Raw genomic sequence first — 14,363 nt, 5'->3', positions numbered from 1 at the left:
TATGTTCGCCCGCCGCATTTGCCACGAACAAGCTATGTTCGCCGGCGAACGGTTCCTGGCGAACAGTTCGGGACATCACTACTAAGGAGATCATCAGATTGCTTACCCATGAATTTATATATAGAATTTGTATAATAAATTAACTTCTTTTTTTGCATATACATTAATTGACTTCCAATTCTTTTTTATAATATTTTTTTTTATAATATTTTGATATTGAGTGCGGTATTGAATTATTTACAATCTATGTACATAATATGAATGGAGTTCGACAGTTCATAGGTATTTTCAGGTGGATCCACCACTGAATAGTTCTTTATATTAGGAGTGATCCATAAGTTCTTTATATTAGGAGTGATCCATAAGGATCCATAAAAATATATATATATATGAGAGATTGATTGATTTTTAGATGAGGCCACATTGACATGGTTTCTACAGGTTAGTTATTATTTAAAGGGACACTATAGGCACCCAGACCACTTCAGCTCATTGAAGTGGTCTTGGTGCAGTGTGCCTATTGCATTTAGTGCTGCAATGTTAAACATTGTATTCAGGGCTGCCAATAGAAATGTTGGGGCCCCTGACACAGTTCAAAGTCTGCCCCTCCCCGGACCTGCCCCCGAGTCTGCCCTTGGGGCCCATTCTGAGTCCACCCACAAGATTGCCCTGTCTGTGTGGTGTGTAAAATGGATACAGATTGCACATTTGTATAATGGATGTAGTTTTGTGTGTTTTAGATAAAGTGTGTGTAGTGTGTGTGTGTGTGTTTGTGTAGTGAATGCAGAGTGTGTTTGTGTTGTGGTTTTAGTGTGTGTATGGTAAATGCAGTGTGTGTGTTGTGGTTTTAGTGTATATGGTGAATGCAGTGTGTGTTTGTGTTGTTTTGGTTTAGTGTGTGTATGGTGAATGCAGTGTGTGTGTTTGTCTTGTGGTTTTAGTGTGTGTATGGTGTATGCAGTGTGTGTGTTGTAGTTTTAGTGTGTGTATGGTGAATACAGTGTGTGTTTGTGTTGTGGTTTTAGTGTGTGTATGGTGAATGCAGTGTGTGTTTGTGTTGTGGTTTTAGTGTGTGTATGGTGAATGCAGTGTGTGTTTGTGTTGTGGTTTTAGTGTGTGTAAATGTGTAAAATAGGGGCTGCATTGGGGGGGAAGCAGAACCTTTTTGGTGGTATTTACATTTATTTAAATGTAAACGTAACAGCCAATCCAGAAGAAGGTCAGGAACCAAATCGCGCCAATCAGCGCTCAGGGAGGAGAGGGGTATCACTGTCCAATCAGGAGAAAGGGTGCGAAACCCATGTGCACCAATCGGCGCTTGAGGAAGAGAGGGGTCTCTGCGCCCAATCAGGAAGAAGGGCGTGAAACCACGTTTGAAGGAGAGCTCCTTCTCGGATTGGTCGCCTGCACCCTGCAGTGACCAATCAGCTCTCACTCGTGCCGACCCATCAGGAGAATGGCGCAAACCCAGTTTGAAAGGGAGCTCCTACTCCTGACTGGTCAGCACAGATTCCAGGCGGCCAGTGGGACTCTGCTGCTGTGAAGCCTTGCCTCACAGCTCCTGGGAAGGGAAGGGAGTGATTACAGCTCCGTTGGGAGCAGGTAGGGCGATCCAAACCGCCAGTACCCCAACAGTGTCCCCACCAACCTCAGGGACCCATTTGTGCGAAGATCTTGCAAGGTAAGCGTCTTCTTTCAGGACACGAATGCTCCCCCTGGGTGGTGTTCGCCTATACGAATGGCGGCTGTGACGAAGTGCCCTTTGCCACATGTGCCTGGAGGGGACTACTGGCTAGCCTCCTGCCTCCCGACTATGGCCCCTGTGCTGAGAGCTGTATTTTACCCTGCAGAAAGGTTTATTTGTGTATTTCTGCCAGGGTGTTCGGGACTTTCAGTATGTGAGTAGTGCTACCCCAGATAGCTATGCCATGGAGCCTATTCGTGTAACGAAAGACTATGGAAAAGACTTTGGCTCCATGGCGATTGAATTGTATGTATGTGATCTGAGTGCCATTCTGTTATAATGTGCACTCAGATCTAAGCTATCTGGGGATATGTTGCATGTATATGTTTTATGTAGTGATTGTATCATTGTGTAATTTTTTTTATTTATTTTTTTGTCAATCTTTCTTTTATTGAGGCATGTGATTATGGTGGTACAGAATAAAGAGAGGGAGACATGCAGGGGTCATACATGTGGTACACATCATGGCAAATTGCAATATCTCCTAGGACTAACGGCCTCGTTTTATATTATATAAACAAGCTTAACTAAGAGAGTACAACATAAAGTAAAAAAGTCAAGGTGATGGACATTCAGCACGATATACATGGCTTAATAACAGGAATAACAGTGCGTAAGCGATTCTTAATATTTCAACATCATTTTTACATGTTAGCAGTCACAGGCGAGTCACCAGAGGGCAGCAAGTCACCGAGCCAGCCAGTTTAAGCTTTCATATAGGCTTAGGCAATTTTAGCTGCTATCTATGCCAGTCCTTAGGTAGTAGAACAAAATGGCACGCAATTAAACAACACCTTTTGATTATTATATCATGCTTCATTATCATGCTATACCTGAGAAGTGTATTAATGCAAGAACTACGTTGCTAGACAGTAGTTTTCAGACTGATCCTTTACAAGTTTTGCTTATGGACTGTAAGCTGAAACAAGTAGCAGGGGTTTATCTACGGCCATATTAAGTTACAGGGTATGTCAGTCACTGGGCTAAGAGTCTCCACCTTATGAAATGGTTCATGTCTGACTGTGGTTTTAAAAAAAAAAAAAAAAAAAACTATTTTCACTTGCAAGTGTGTACATAGTGGTGTACTGACATGTGGTAAACTATTAAAGTAACAAGCTCGTCTAAATCAAGCATTTAAAGCAAAACAATATTAAAAGTAGGTCAGGATATAGTTACATGCTAGTGTTGTGCGTCGCTAAAACAAAGAGCATCAGGCATGGCATTACAGGAGAACGTTATAGGAGAACAATAAAATGGTGCATGCTAGCCAGCATAACTACACCCATTTTGTGTTTTGTAAGTAAAGCACATTAGATTATAACCGTATGGTAATAATAGAGTGGGAATAGACCCCCTAGGGGACCCCATGCATACTGTGTCAGCCGGGTTAAACTGATGAGATACACGGAGGTTACCATAATGAGTCCCTTAGAGCATGACACAGTCCAGTTAGATCTGCAGTCCCTTATGAGTGAGCAGCCAGGCCTTCAGGGTCCTCGGTTAGATATTAAGAGGTGGTCTGCCTTTGCCGGTCTGTCCGCCAGGTTTGTGTGGTGGAGGGTTCCGGTGAGCTTCCATATCAGCCTATCCCTCTGCTGGGTATCTTGGGTGTAAGCCCCTGGTAGTCTTGGCGAGTGAGTAGGGGTCGTCTGCGACGTCTAGCCCCACCCTGGCTCCAGGCCTTGTTCTTGGTCAGCATCCTTGGGCCACTGACTCGGTTTCTCCTTGAGGCCGGGTCTCTCCCTTTGTGGGCGTCTCGGAGGGGCCTGTTGTTCATCCGCCGCCTGCGGCGTGCGGCCCTCCGGCGTGGTGGACGATGCCGCGGAGGGGGTTCCCTCACGACCTTTGGCCTGGACAGGCTTTTGGTGTAGGTAACAATCGCTTGGCGTTTCGCTTCGCCCGTGGTGGGGCCTTGTCGCTTTCTGTGACCCCTGGTCTCTGTTGCTTCTGTGCGGGGCGTTTGGGGGGCCCTCTGCTCCAGCTTTTCCCAGAAGCGCCGGAATATGGCGTCCAGGCGCTCGGATAGAGGCCGAGAGGATAGCTGCCCGTTAACACCGCCATCCGACGCCATCTTGCCATCGAGGTGGTCTGGTAATGCCGGCGGGCATGGCGGTTCAGGTGCTGGCTCGGTGCGGACCGGGATAACCCCCACCGGTCCATAGGGGGGGGAACGTGGGCCCGTAATGAGGTAAGTCGAGTAGGCAGGCGCCGGGAGAGCGGCCGTCCCTCCCGCGCCTGGCGTGAGTGTAGGCCTCATAGTGCCGCCGAGCAATTTCGTGCGAGGTATCCACAGGTGTGGCATCGTTGCCGAGGTCTCGAGTTGCTTCACTGTTTGACAGCCCTCGGGTGATCAGTTTCAGAGCCTTTTGTGCGGATATCGGAGCTTAGATCGCCGGTAAGTGCAGGAGCTCTTGCTGCCTGCGTCCACTCCGCTCGGCGGTCAGGCCCCGCCCCCTCATTGTGTAATTTTATGTCTTTTTGTAACCATGTGGTTAATGGAGTCTTGCCTCTGTCCTGTGAGATAATTTGATTACTTCCCAATTATCTCCAGGATAGAGAGGAGGGATTGTGATGTCACTGTGGGAGTGTTTTGTTTTGTATTGTCTGTGATTGGCTAATATCCAATATGTGTCCCATTGTTCCATCAGGTCCCCTAGGGAAGTGTCTACCAGGCAGATAGCCCTCAATAAACCAGACCTACTTACACCTTTCTTGAAGCCTTGGCTCATGCTTGGGGGAAGGGATACCTACACTCTGGGGATTTGTATAATCACTTACTCCCCAGAGTAAGCTCTTGTAAGAGCTTGATTTGTTCCTGCTATGCTCTCTGGATTTTGGAGAGGTTCACCTACTGGGAGCTGGATCCTGGTCGTGGATCCAGGGTGGGTGAGAGACGGCGAGACCCCGGCGCAGCTGCATCGCTGGAAGTGGGGTCCGCAGTGCTGATGGTGTCGGTTGGAGTGCTCGGAGTCCTCGGCAAGCGCTAGGAGCATCGATTGGCGGAGGTACTCGGTCGGAGTGCCAGCGGTCCATCACAGCGGCCACCCAGGGGAGCACTCATTAATTACTTCCCCTGCAGTTTCACACTTGTGTTGCAGGCGCAAACGTTCTGATTGATTGGTGTGAACATTCTAATGGGTACTGGGGTGGTCCGCATTCGGGAGACGAACGGGTTCTGTTTGCGTGAGTGCTCCCGAACGGTCAACAGGGATTATTACTAAAAATACATAGAAATACATTGGGGAAACATCCAATACACAGGGGAAAACACATAAATAAGAAGTGGGCATGGTATTCAGTGACGGCGGTATTCAGTGAAGGACCACAAGTTGTATTAGTAACTGCAGCTAGCTACTGGGTGTTGTACATGGCTACAGCAGCTATTCAGCAACAGGTTTGGAAACAAGCCCAACATTGGAAATGATCCCAATGAATCAAGGTCTCAGCATGGAAAATGTTAACATGAAAGTGACAATAAAAAAAGAAATTCCAAATTCCAAACCGCAGAAACGGAGTCCTTGCGAATTACCCGCATGACATTCTTTTAAATGGCGACCTATGGAGGTATCTGTGAGCTGTTTGCGCTCCTTAAAGGGCCTGCTGGTATAGTTTATCACCTCACATGCACTTGCAAGTTGCAATATGTAGAGAAAACCTTCAGGCCCTTTAAGGAGCGCATCAAGGAGCATGTTAGATCTCCTAAACTGCTCACAGATACCCCCATAGGTCGCCATTTAAAAGAATGCCATGCGGGTAATTCGCAAGGACTCAGTTTCTGCGGTTTGGAATTGGTGCGCAGGGACAAACGTAGGGGCAACTATGATAGGTTTTTGAGACAAAGGGAAAGTCTTTGGATTTACCAACTTAAGACACTTCAACCGAAAGGCCTTAACGAAGGTTTTTCCTTTGCTCCCTTCACTTAAATCCCCTCCTCTTACAGTCTGTATCTTTCACTCCTTTTGGACTTGTCCAAATTGCTATCCACTGGTTACGTTAACACATTAACTTTATCTGAACAAATTCTCTATGAATTAACATTATTCTCCCCTTTGATATAGGAGTCTACTCTAATTTTAATATTATTTTGTCAGGCATATCTATTATTGCCTCCAATATCATCCCACTGTCTATTTTAATATTTTTCTTTAGTCTGGGTCTATATTTCATTATCCTCACTATCCCATGGAGCCACTTCAGGCATTTTTAGGTGCAACCTTCTGTTCCCACTGTATATAACATTCAAGTTTAAAGTCATTATATATGACTTCTACATAAAGGACCTAAATGGTGTCATATTTATTTACATTATGCCACTCTGTTGAGTGGTTATCACTTTGAACTTTATCAGGCTGTACAGCATGAGTATCATGGCGATGTTATTATATTTTGGAACTTTTGATACTCTATTTATAGTGTCCCGTTGGTTTGTTTAGTTTATAAGCCACCTATTCCATCTATATTGACGTTTTCATATTATATATGTCACAAATGTCACTTTTATTCCGTCTGAATAGGTGCGATATATGCTCGCTCCATTCCGGTTTAGTGAGGGTTAACCGGTGTCTCCAAACTCCCTCTGAGCCCGCCGATTGCCCCGCCCATCCCCTGTTTGACCAATGATCTGAAGAGGATTACTGACGTCATGTTTATGGGCGGAGTTCTAGGCACATTTAAAAAGAGGCGCCAGCACTCCGCAAACTGCTCTTGAAAAAGGCGACTTGCTTCGCCGAAACGCGCGTTGAGCATTTCTAAGCGGATGATTTTAACTTAGGTTCACTTGGGCTGGCAGATTGTCTTTATTACCTGATGATAGGACTGGATACCAGTTCAAGATTTATACGATGTTAGGGACTCCTTCCCCCAAATCTCCTATAGTTTTATAGGCAACTTTTTTTCACATCGTTATTATTGGTCAATTAGACCGTTTATTCACTTAGCAATGTTGCAGATTTAGGTTGCTACTCTGGTTTTCGATGCATTTACTTTCCATCTATAGACTCATATATGTTGCATCCAGTGCTCCTAGTTTGCTACATTTAACGTGTCCTCTATCATTTGCAAACAACATCTAGCAACTTTTGCTACATGTATATTGACAATTCGATCTCTCTGACTACACCATTAACTTTTCTCTTGGTAGACCAGTCAATATACCACTCCATTTTTTTACCCTATTATATATGTATTTCTTCTTTTCATGTTTGTTGTAGTTTCTCCCCTACGAGGGATTATTAAAGAGTTTTTTGTTTTTGCTCTCTGCACACCACTTTGATATTTATCTACGGCAGAGGAGCTTTCTCTATAAAGATATCAGGTCTCTTTGGGAGGCAGATTGTTTATATCTGCCACCCATTAGTCCACTTTTCTTTTTATCCTTAGCACTGTCCATGCTACAAGATTTAGACCCTGTAGAGGGTTCTACTTCACGTCAGAATCTACAGGTTCTGGATGAATATTATGCCGACTACTCGGATGAGGATCTCCTCAAGTGAATATGCCCCGAGATCCTCTTCATCTGAATATGTAAAAGAATCCTTCATCGTTAAACAATCTACCTTCTGGATGCATCTGGCAACACCACAAATTATTCGGCACCCACGCTCTGCCGATTGGGTGCCACCAGAGTATATCACCAATTTCTGTAAGATGTGGCTTTGCAAGCTATTAGAAAAAGAGATTAGAGACAGATTAAGAGCTGAATGCTCCCAGCCCACCATACCGGGTAAAGTAGCCTTAACTCCTGAATTTGACCCCGTATTGGTCACATTCCTCACTAAATCGGGGAAAGACCTGCAAAAAGGCATAGAACAAAGTCTCAAATCAGCCCAAGACAAGCTCTTTGATATTGCTGGACCAGTGATCCAAATTTTTATATTGGCTGATGAAGCTCTCACGAGCGGTGAATTCGATCCGCACATGGTGCGAGAGTGGGCTCAAATGACGTTATGCCTTCTAGGCAACGCCAATGTGGCTATCCCTACATAGAGACGCAAAGCCGTGCTATATAAAATAGAGGCTAAACTGGTCGATCTCAGTACTAAAGAACTAGGACCAGACACAAATGGTCTGCTCTTTGGTGATAATTTCATGCGAAACCTGAACAAGCATGTCTCAGTATTTACCTCCCTGAACAGAATATCCTTCATACGCAGGGTATTCCACTCCCACAACCGTTTTTCAGGGAGAGCTGGTCACTATCGAGGCGATGCCACCAGCAGAGCTGTCTTCACAGGCTACAGGCCTTGACTCAATGAACACTGGAACATGGACTTTACCCAACCCTATCATCGACAGTTGTTCTCAAATAGAGGGATCTGGCTACAGGCCTTGACTCAATGAACACTGGAACATGGACTTTACCCACCCCTATCATTGACAGTTGTTCCCAAATAGAGGGATCTGCTTCCCTGCGCATCACTACACTTCAGGTAATAAGCCTACATTGTTTAAATGTACCTATTGCAGGCCACTTAACCAGATTTTTTCAACAGTGGAAGATGCTTGTAACGGAACTCCCCGTACTCCGACGAGTACCTTCCATTGATGGACGCTTCCTAGCTTGTGCCGAGGACCACGAGCACCGCACCGGACACCACAACCACCGCAGACTCCACAACTGCCGTAGCTTAACTGGAGTCTCGCCGTCTTCCTTCCACCCTGGATCAGCTTCTGTCCTCCAGGACCGTGTGGTGAAGACCTCTCCTCTAGAAGAGCGTATCAGGAACAAGCTCTAGAAAGAGCTAAGTGGTTAGAGCTCAGGGGAGTATGCAGAGCATAGCAATCCCCAGTGTGATATAGCAGTTCCCTCCAATCACAAGACAAGACTACATGTTGAGGGTCATGAAGATCTGTAGCTTTTAATCAAACACTCTGCTTTTATGCCCATTTTACACACATAGTACTGCCAACAGGGTTTTGCAGAACAACCAATCAATACGTACAATACACTCAGACACTCCCACACAAAATCCTCCCCTCTGCCTGGGATATAATTACTGAACACAATGGTCTAACTTAATTATCACAGGCAGGAAAATACACAGTTTTACACAATATTCATAACTCTAAAAGTATACATCACATTCACATAAAACTTACATTTTCAGAGTCAGCATAGTCAAAATCATACAAATTGGTCCAGTGGGTCAAAAGTTAGTTGAAAGTCCCTTTGTGACCATCTGCAAGCATGGCTTGGGTGTGGTAAGCCAATTACCTCCAGCATACAGAAAGTGGCTCTATTCACAACAACAGTTAAAACACATAAAAATACATAATTCCTATTATACTTAACAGAACGCCCACATTCATTGGATCTGAGCGCTCACTATATCCGAACAGCGCTCAGATACCACAACCATAATCAAATCGCCATGGGGTTAAAACACAGCAAGAGCTGATGAGAGACCGAGGAGGGGCAAAACAGCATGTTCCAACTGGTCTGGCAGTGTGCCTGGGACAACGCCCTGCTGGAACAATAGACAGAAAACGGGGAGGGGAAGAGACACATCTTCCCATGGATTCAAATAGGCAGAAACAGTCTTTTAGAAGCCAATAAGCCCCAAATAGTCTTTTTAAATGGCAATACACCCCAGGACCATAGTCATGAGGGAGGAGGCTGGCAATCAGGCTCCTCCAACAACCAGGGGCAAAGGGCAGTTGGTCATATAAAAATCCAGTGACAAAAGGCATTTTTGCCCATGGATATTACACACATTGAGAGGTTTTGAAATAGATTTCACAACCTTTCCAATCCAAGACGATCCACAAATCCCACTGTGGATGTCCACGACAAACAAAACTGCTTTGCATATAGAAGTAGACAAACTTGTAAAAAAAAAAAAGGAGCTGTCCAATGATCATCCTGCCCACATACGTTCATCAGCAATATGTTTCTAGTTCGTAAGAAGACAGGAGATTTTTCTCCAATCATCAGTCTGAGAGACCTGAAGCAACACATCATGTATCGACACTTCAAGATGGAAGGCATCCATCTTCGACCTACTCTGGTGGGAGACTGGTTCTTCAATAATGTGCTCTCCTTGCACCAGATTTCCGCTAAGGTGGCACTTCTTCTTTGTTTAGTGTCCTTTTGTCCAGTTTCAGACATTCGAGCTTTCGATTGCCATGCAGTCACCTTTGCCCCAGACGGGGTACACTTTACCATTACGAGACGTACTAAAGTTAGTTCGACATCAGTTTTTTATCCTTAGTTTCCAGATAGACCTTTCCTCTGCGTGACTTGATGTGTTCATCAATACATTTCTCTTACGGCCTCACTCAGAGCATCTCCAGGTCCTCTTTTCGTAACATATGTCTAACCTCACGAACCGGTCTGATGAGGTGGCTACGCACTCTAGCGGGGATTGATCCCTCTTTTGGTGCCCACTCAGTCAGAGGTGCAGCTGCATCTTCTGCCTTGGGCACAGGAGGCTCTCTGACTGACATCTTATCCTCTGCAGATTGGTCTAGAGAAGCTACTTTCCAGACCTTCTATTTTAGACTGGTGTCCGATGCTTCTTTATCATTGATTTCTCAGCTTTAAAACAGCAAATATAAAGCCTCCTGTCTTGCTGTAAAATTAGGGATTATTCTAGCATAGTTTCCGAAAAATCAAAATTTTATTAAAGACAGGAGGCGAATTTACGGATTCTGTTTTATCCTTTATGCATTATAACCATTTATGACAAAAGTCTTTATATTGTTACCTACTGACAGCCTCATCTGTTTTAATCTATTCAATTTACTTATTATATTAGTATTCTAGCTTTATCTGTTTAAATCTATTTGATCTATTTAGTACATTAGTACATTAGCTAATTTTATATTGACATAGACGTTAGCTCTGGCAGGATTTCTATAATCTTACTGAGCTAGGACATTGTATTGGTCTTTTATGGTACCAATAAACCATACTTTCATAATGTCTCTTTTCTCTTTCCAGTGTGAAAATACATCCACTTTACTACATGAATCCCTCTTCGTTCCTAGTTTACATGGTTGACTATTCGACTACACTTATCTATTGGTTTCCTGTCATCGTTTACATCATTGACTCTACTGCGAATCACAAGCATCAAGAAAGAGGAGTTGGGAGGAGGCTAATTACAATACATACTATTGTCATGCTCTCTGATTGGTTGATTGTTATCTATCTATTGTTAACTGTTTCTTTGCTGCTGGAGGTTTCAGTAAAGAAAGATTTAGCAAATATTCGCCTCCTATCTTTAATAAAATGTACATTATTCAGACACTATGCTAGAATAATCTCTAATTGTGACAAATGGGCATTTACTCTATATGGGCAAGTCTTATATATAATCCCTAGATAATCTCCACATTTGATTAGTTATGTATTTAAAGTTGTGTTGTATGTTAATAGTAAAACATTGGAACACATTTGAAGACATTTTGTAAAAGAACATTTCAGCTCTATTTTCAAAATTGTTTCTGTTTGTGCTACAACTGCTTTACTTTTGGTTACATTCACCTGCCCCATTACCAGGGCCGGATTAAGAGCCCAGTGGGCCTGGTGCTGATAATTATGATGGGCCTAATTACAAAATCTTATTGACCAAAAACACTAAAACAGTCCTACCTCCTAAGCGTCATGTATCTGATGGAGAAGATGCTGTAGGGAAACTCATAGGATGCAACTATGAGAAAACACATACCCTTTGCTAATCTCATGCTTTCATCTTTCAAGTAAACCCATACCCCCAAACAGCAGTGTCCAGTAAAGCAGGAAGTCTATGGATGCGGTAAAATGGTGGGCTACTGACACAAATCACCTAACCAGAACGGCTGAAAGGGCGAACATACACAAAAAGGGGGAATGTCTGTGTCCCTATGTCTCCCAGTCCCTTAGTGTTTGTGTCCTCATGTCTCCCAGTGTCCCTATGTCACTAGGGGACATTGAGAGACATTGGGACACTGGGAGACATGGGGACACAGATACTAGGGAACACTGGGAGACCTGGGAAATCTGAGACTCTTGGGGACACTGGGTGACAGACACGAGGGGACACGGGGAGACATGGGGCACTGAGCCACTGTGATATATAGGGAACACTGGAGACTTGATAAAAACCTGGGTACAGGTCAAAATGTTGCGGTGTCCAATAAACCTGCTTAAAGCTATCACAGTGAGTGCCTGAGATTTTTTTCTTTTATACTAGGGGACACAGACACTACGGGCACAGAGACACTACGGGCACAGAGACACTATGGGCACAGAGACACTACGGGCACAGAGACACTACGGGCACATAGAGACATGGGGCACTGAGACACTGACATAGGGGACACTGATACATAGGGGACATTGGAGACTTGATAAAGACCTGGGTACAGGTCGAAACGTTGCGGTGTCCAATAAACCTGCCTAAATCTATCACAGTGAGTGCCTGAGATTTTTTCTTTTATACTAGGGGACACTGAGACACTAGGAGACATGGGGACACAGAGACATTGGGAGACTAGGGGACTTTGGGAGTCTAGGGAACACTGAGACACTAGGGACACTGGCACACTACAGACACTGAGAGACACCAGGGACACATGGGGATACTGAGATACTAGGGACACTGGCTGGGAGACATGGGGACACTGCCATGTCTCCTATGTCTCAAAGTCGCCCAGTGTCCCCATGTCTCCCTGTGTCTCCATGCCTTTCAGTGTCCCCATGTCGCCCAGTGTCCCCTAGTGTTTGTATCCCCATGTCTCCCAGTGTCCCTTAGAGTCTGTGTCCTCATGTCTCCCAGTGTCCTGATGTCACTAGGACACTAGGGGACACTTAGAGACATGGGGACACTGGGAGACATGGGGCCACTGAGCCACTAGGGACAGTGGCTGGGAGACATGGGGACACAGACTAGGGGCCACTGGGAGACATGGGGCCACTGTGTCCCTAGTGTCTCAGGGTCATGGGCGTCCGAATGGGGGGGTAAAGGGGGGTACTTGCCCCCCCCCCCGGATTTTTCAGCTTGTGCTGCTATTTTTCATTTTAGTGTGAGAATACAGTGCAATACCAGCGCTGGCCAGTAGGTGGCGCTGTGAATTGAGAAAGGCAGAAAGCTACAGCTAATCCCTGCCTCTCTCTCATGACTGAAACCGCAGGGGAGCAGCACAAAGGCAGCCTACAGAGCAGGTAAGTGAGGGATGGGGGGGTGGGGGAGACCGCATAGAGGAAGGTAAAGTAGAAGGAGCAGAAAGGTTCTGCAAGGGGCAGGAGGGGTCAGCAAGGAATAGAAAGGGCAGCAAGAAGCAATAAGGGGTCGAAAGGTTTTCATGGAGCAGGAGGGTAAAGTAGAAGGAGCAGCAAGGAGCAGGAGGGGTCAGCAAGGAGCAGGAGGGGTCAGCAAGGAGTAGAAAGGGTCTGCAAGAGGCAGGAGGGGTCAGCAAGGAATAGGAAGGGTATGCAGGAAGGGGTAGGGACAGTCTGCAAGGAGCAGGAGGGGTCACCAAGGAGTAGGAAGAGGCAGCAAGGAGTAGGAAGAGGCAGCAAGGAGTAGGAAGAGGCAGCAAGGAGTAGGAAGAGGCAGCATGGAGCAGGAAGGGGCAGCAAGGAGTAGGAAGGGGCAGCAAGGAGTAGGAAGAGGCAGCAAGGAGTAGGAAGAGGCAGCATGGAGCAGGTAGGGGCAGCAAGGAGTAGGAAGGGGCAGCAAGGAGTAGGAAGAGGCAGCAAGGAGTAGGAAGAGGGAACAGGAAACAGGAAACAATATCAGTGTTAATGTGTTCACTTTTATTTACTGAGTGTCAGGAAACACAGAGGGCCGCTGGGCAGGGGTGCCGCTGATTGGCTAAAACATTGTTGGCTAAAACATTTTTATGAATCGGGAACTAGCGATTGGCTTAGAGTGTCAGCTGACCACTCTAGCCAATCAGCGGCACCCATGCCCAACGTCAATCTGCACTTCCTGACACTCTGTTTCAGAAGTCGAATACCACTGAGCGACCTGGAGATCTGGAGCTGAAGGAAGCCTTTGGGGGTAAACCATTTGAGAGCAGTTTCACCCCTTCAAAGAAAGAGCACGCAGGGGCCTCTTTGCATCACAGAATTTTCATTTAGATAAAGTTGTTATGGTGACCAGAATGTTCCTGTAATTTGATGAAAGGAACACTATAGTGTCAGGAATACAAACATATATTCCTGACACCATAGTTGTGAAAACGCTATTCATCCTTGCTTTATGTGAAAATGACTATGCTCCTTCCCTTTCATGACATGTCAAAAAGGGGCCAAGCATGGATGTCATTACAATTATGCCCCCCCCCCCCCACGGAAAAATTCCTGCGGACGTCCATGCTCAGGGTCCCCATGTTCCCCAGTGTCCCAATGTATCAGCGTCCCCATGTCTCGGAGCTGCTGTCTGGACACTCTGTGCAGAGCTGCTCCCCCGCGGATCAGTGAGTAGAGAGAGGCAGGGAGGGAGATGCCGTAACTTCTTATCACTGCCTCTCTCCACACAAACAGCGACCCCTACTGGCCGGCGCTGGTATTGCAGAATAATCTATGTTTATACTGAGACAGACATTTGTGTTGCCGGTATTACTGCAATACCGGCACCAGCTAGGCAGCCTCAAATACCTGAGAAATACTTCTGAGAAATACCTGGAAACC

Source organism: Pelobates fuscus, chromosome 3 (assembly GCF_036172605.1).
Source record: "Pelobates fuscus isolate aPelFus1 chromosome 3, aPelFus1.pri, whole genome shotgun sequence".
NCBI classification, from domain to species: Eukaryota; Metazoa; Chordata; class Amphibia; order Anura; family Pelobatidae; genus Pelobates; species Pelobates fuscus.
This window is presented reverse-complemented; position numbering follows the sequence as displayed.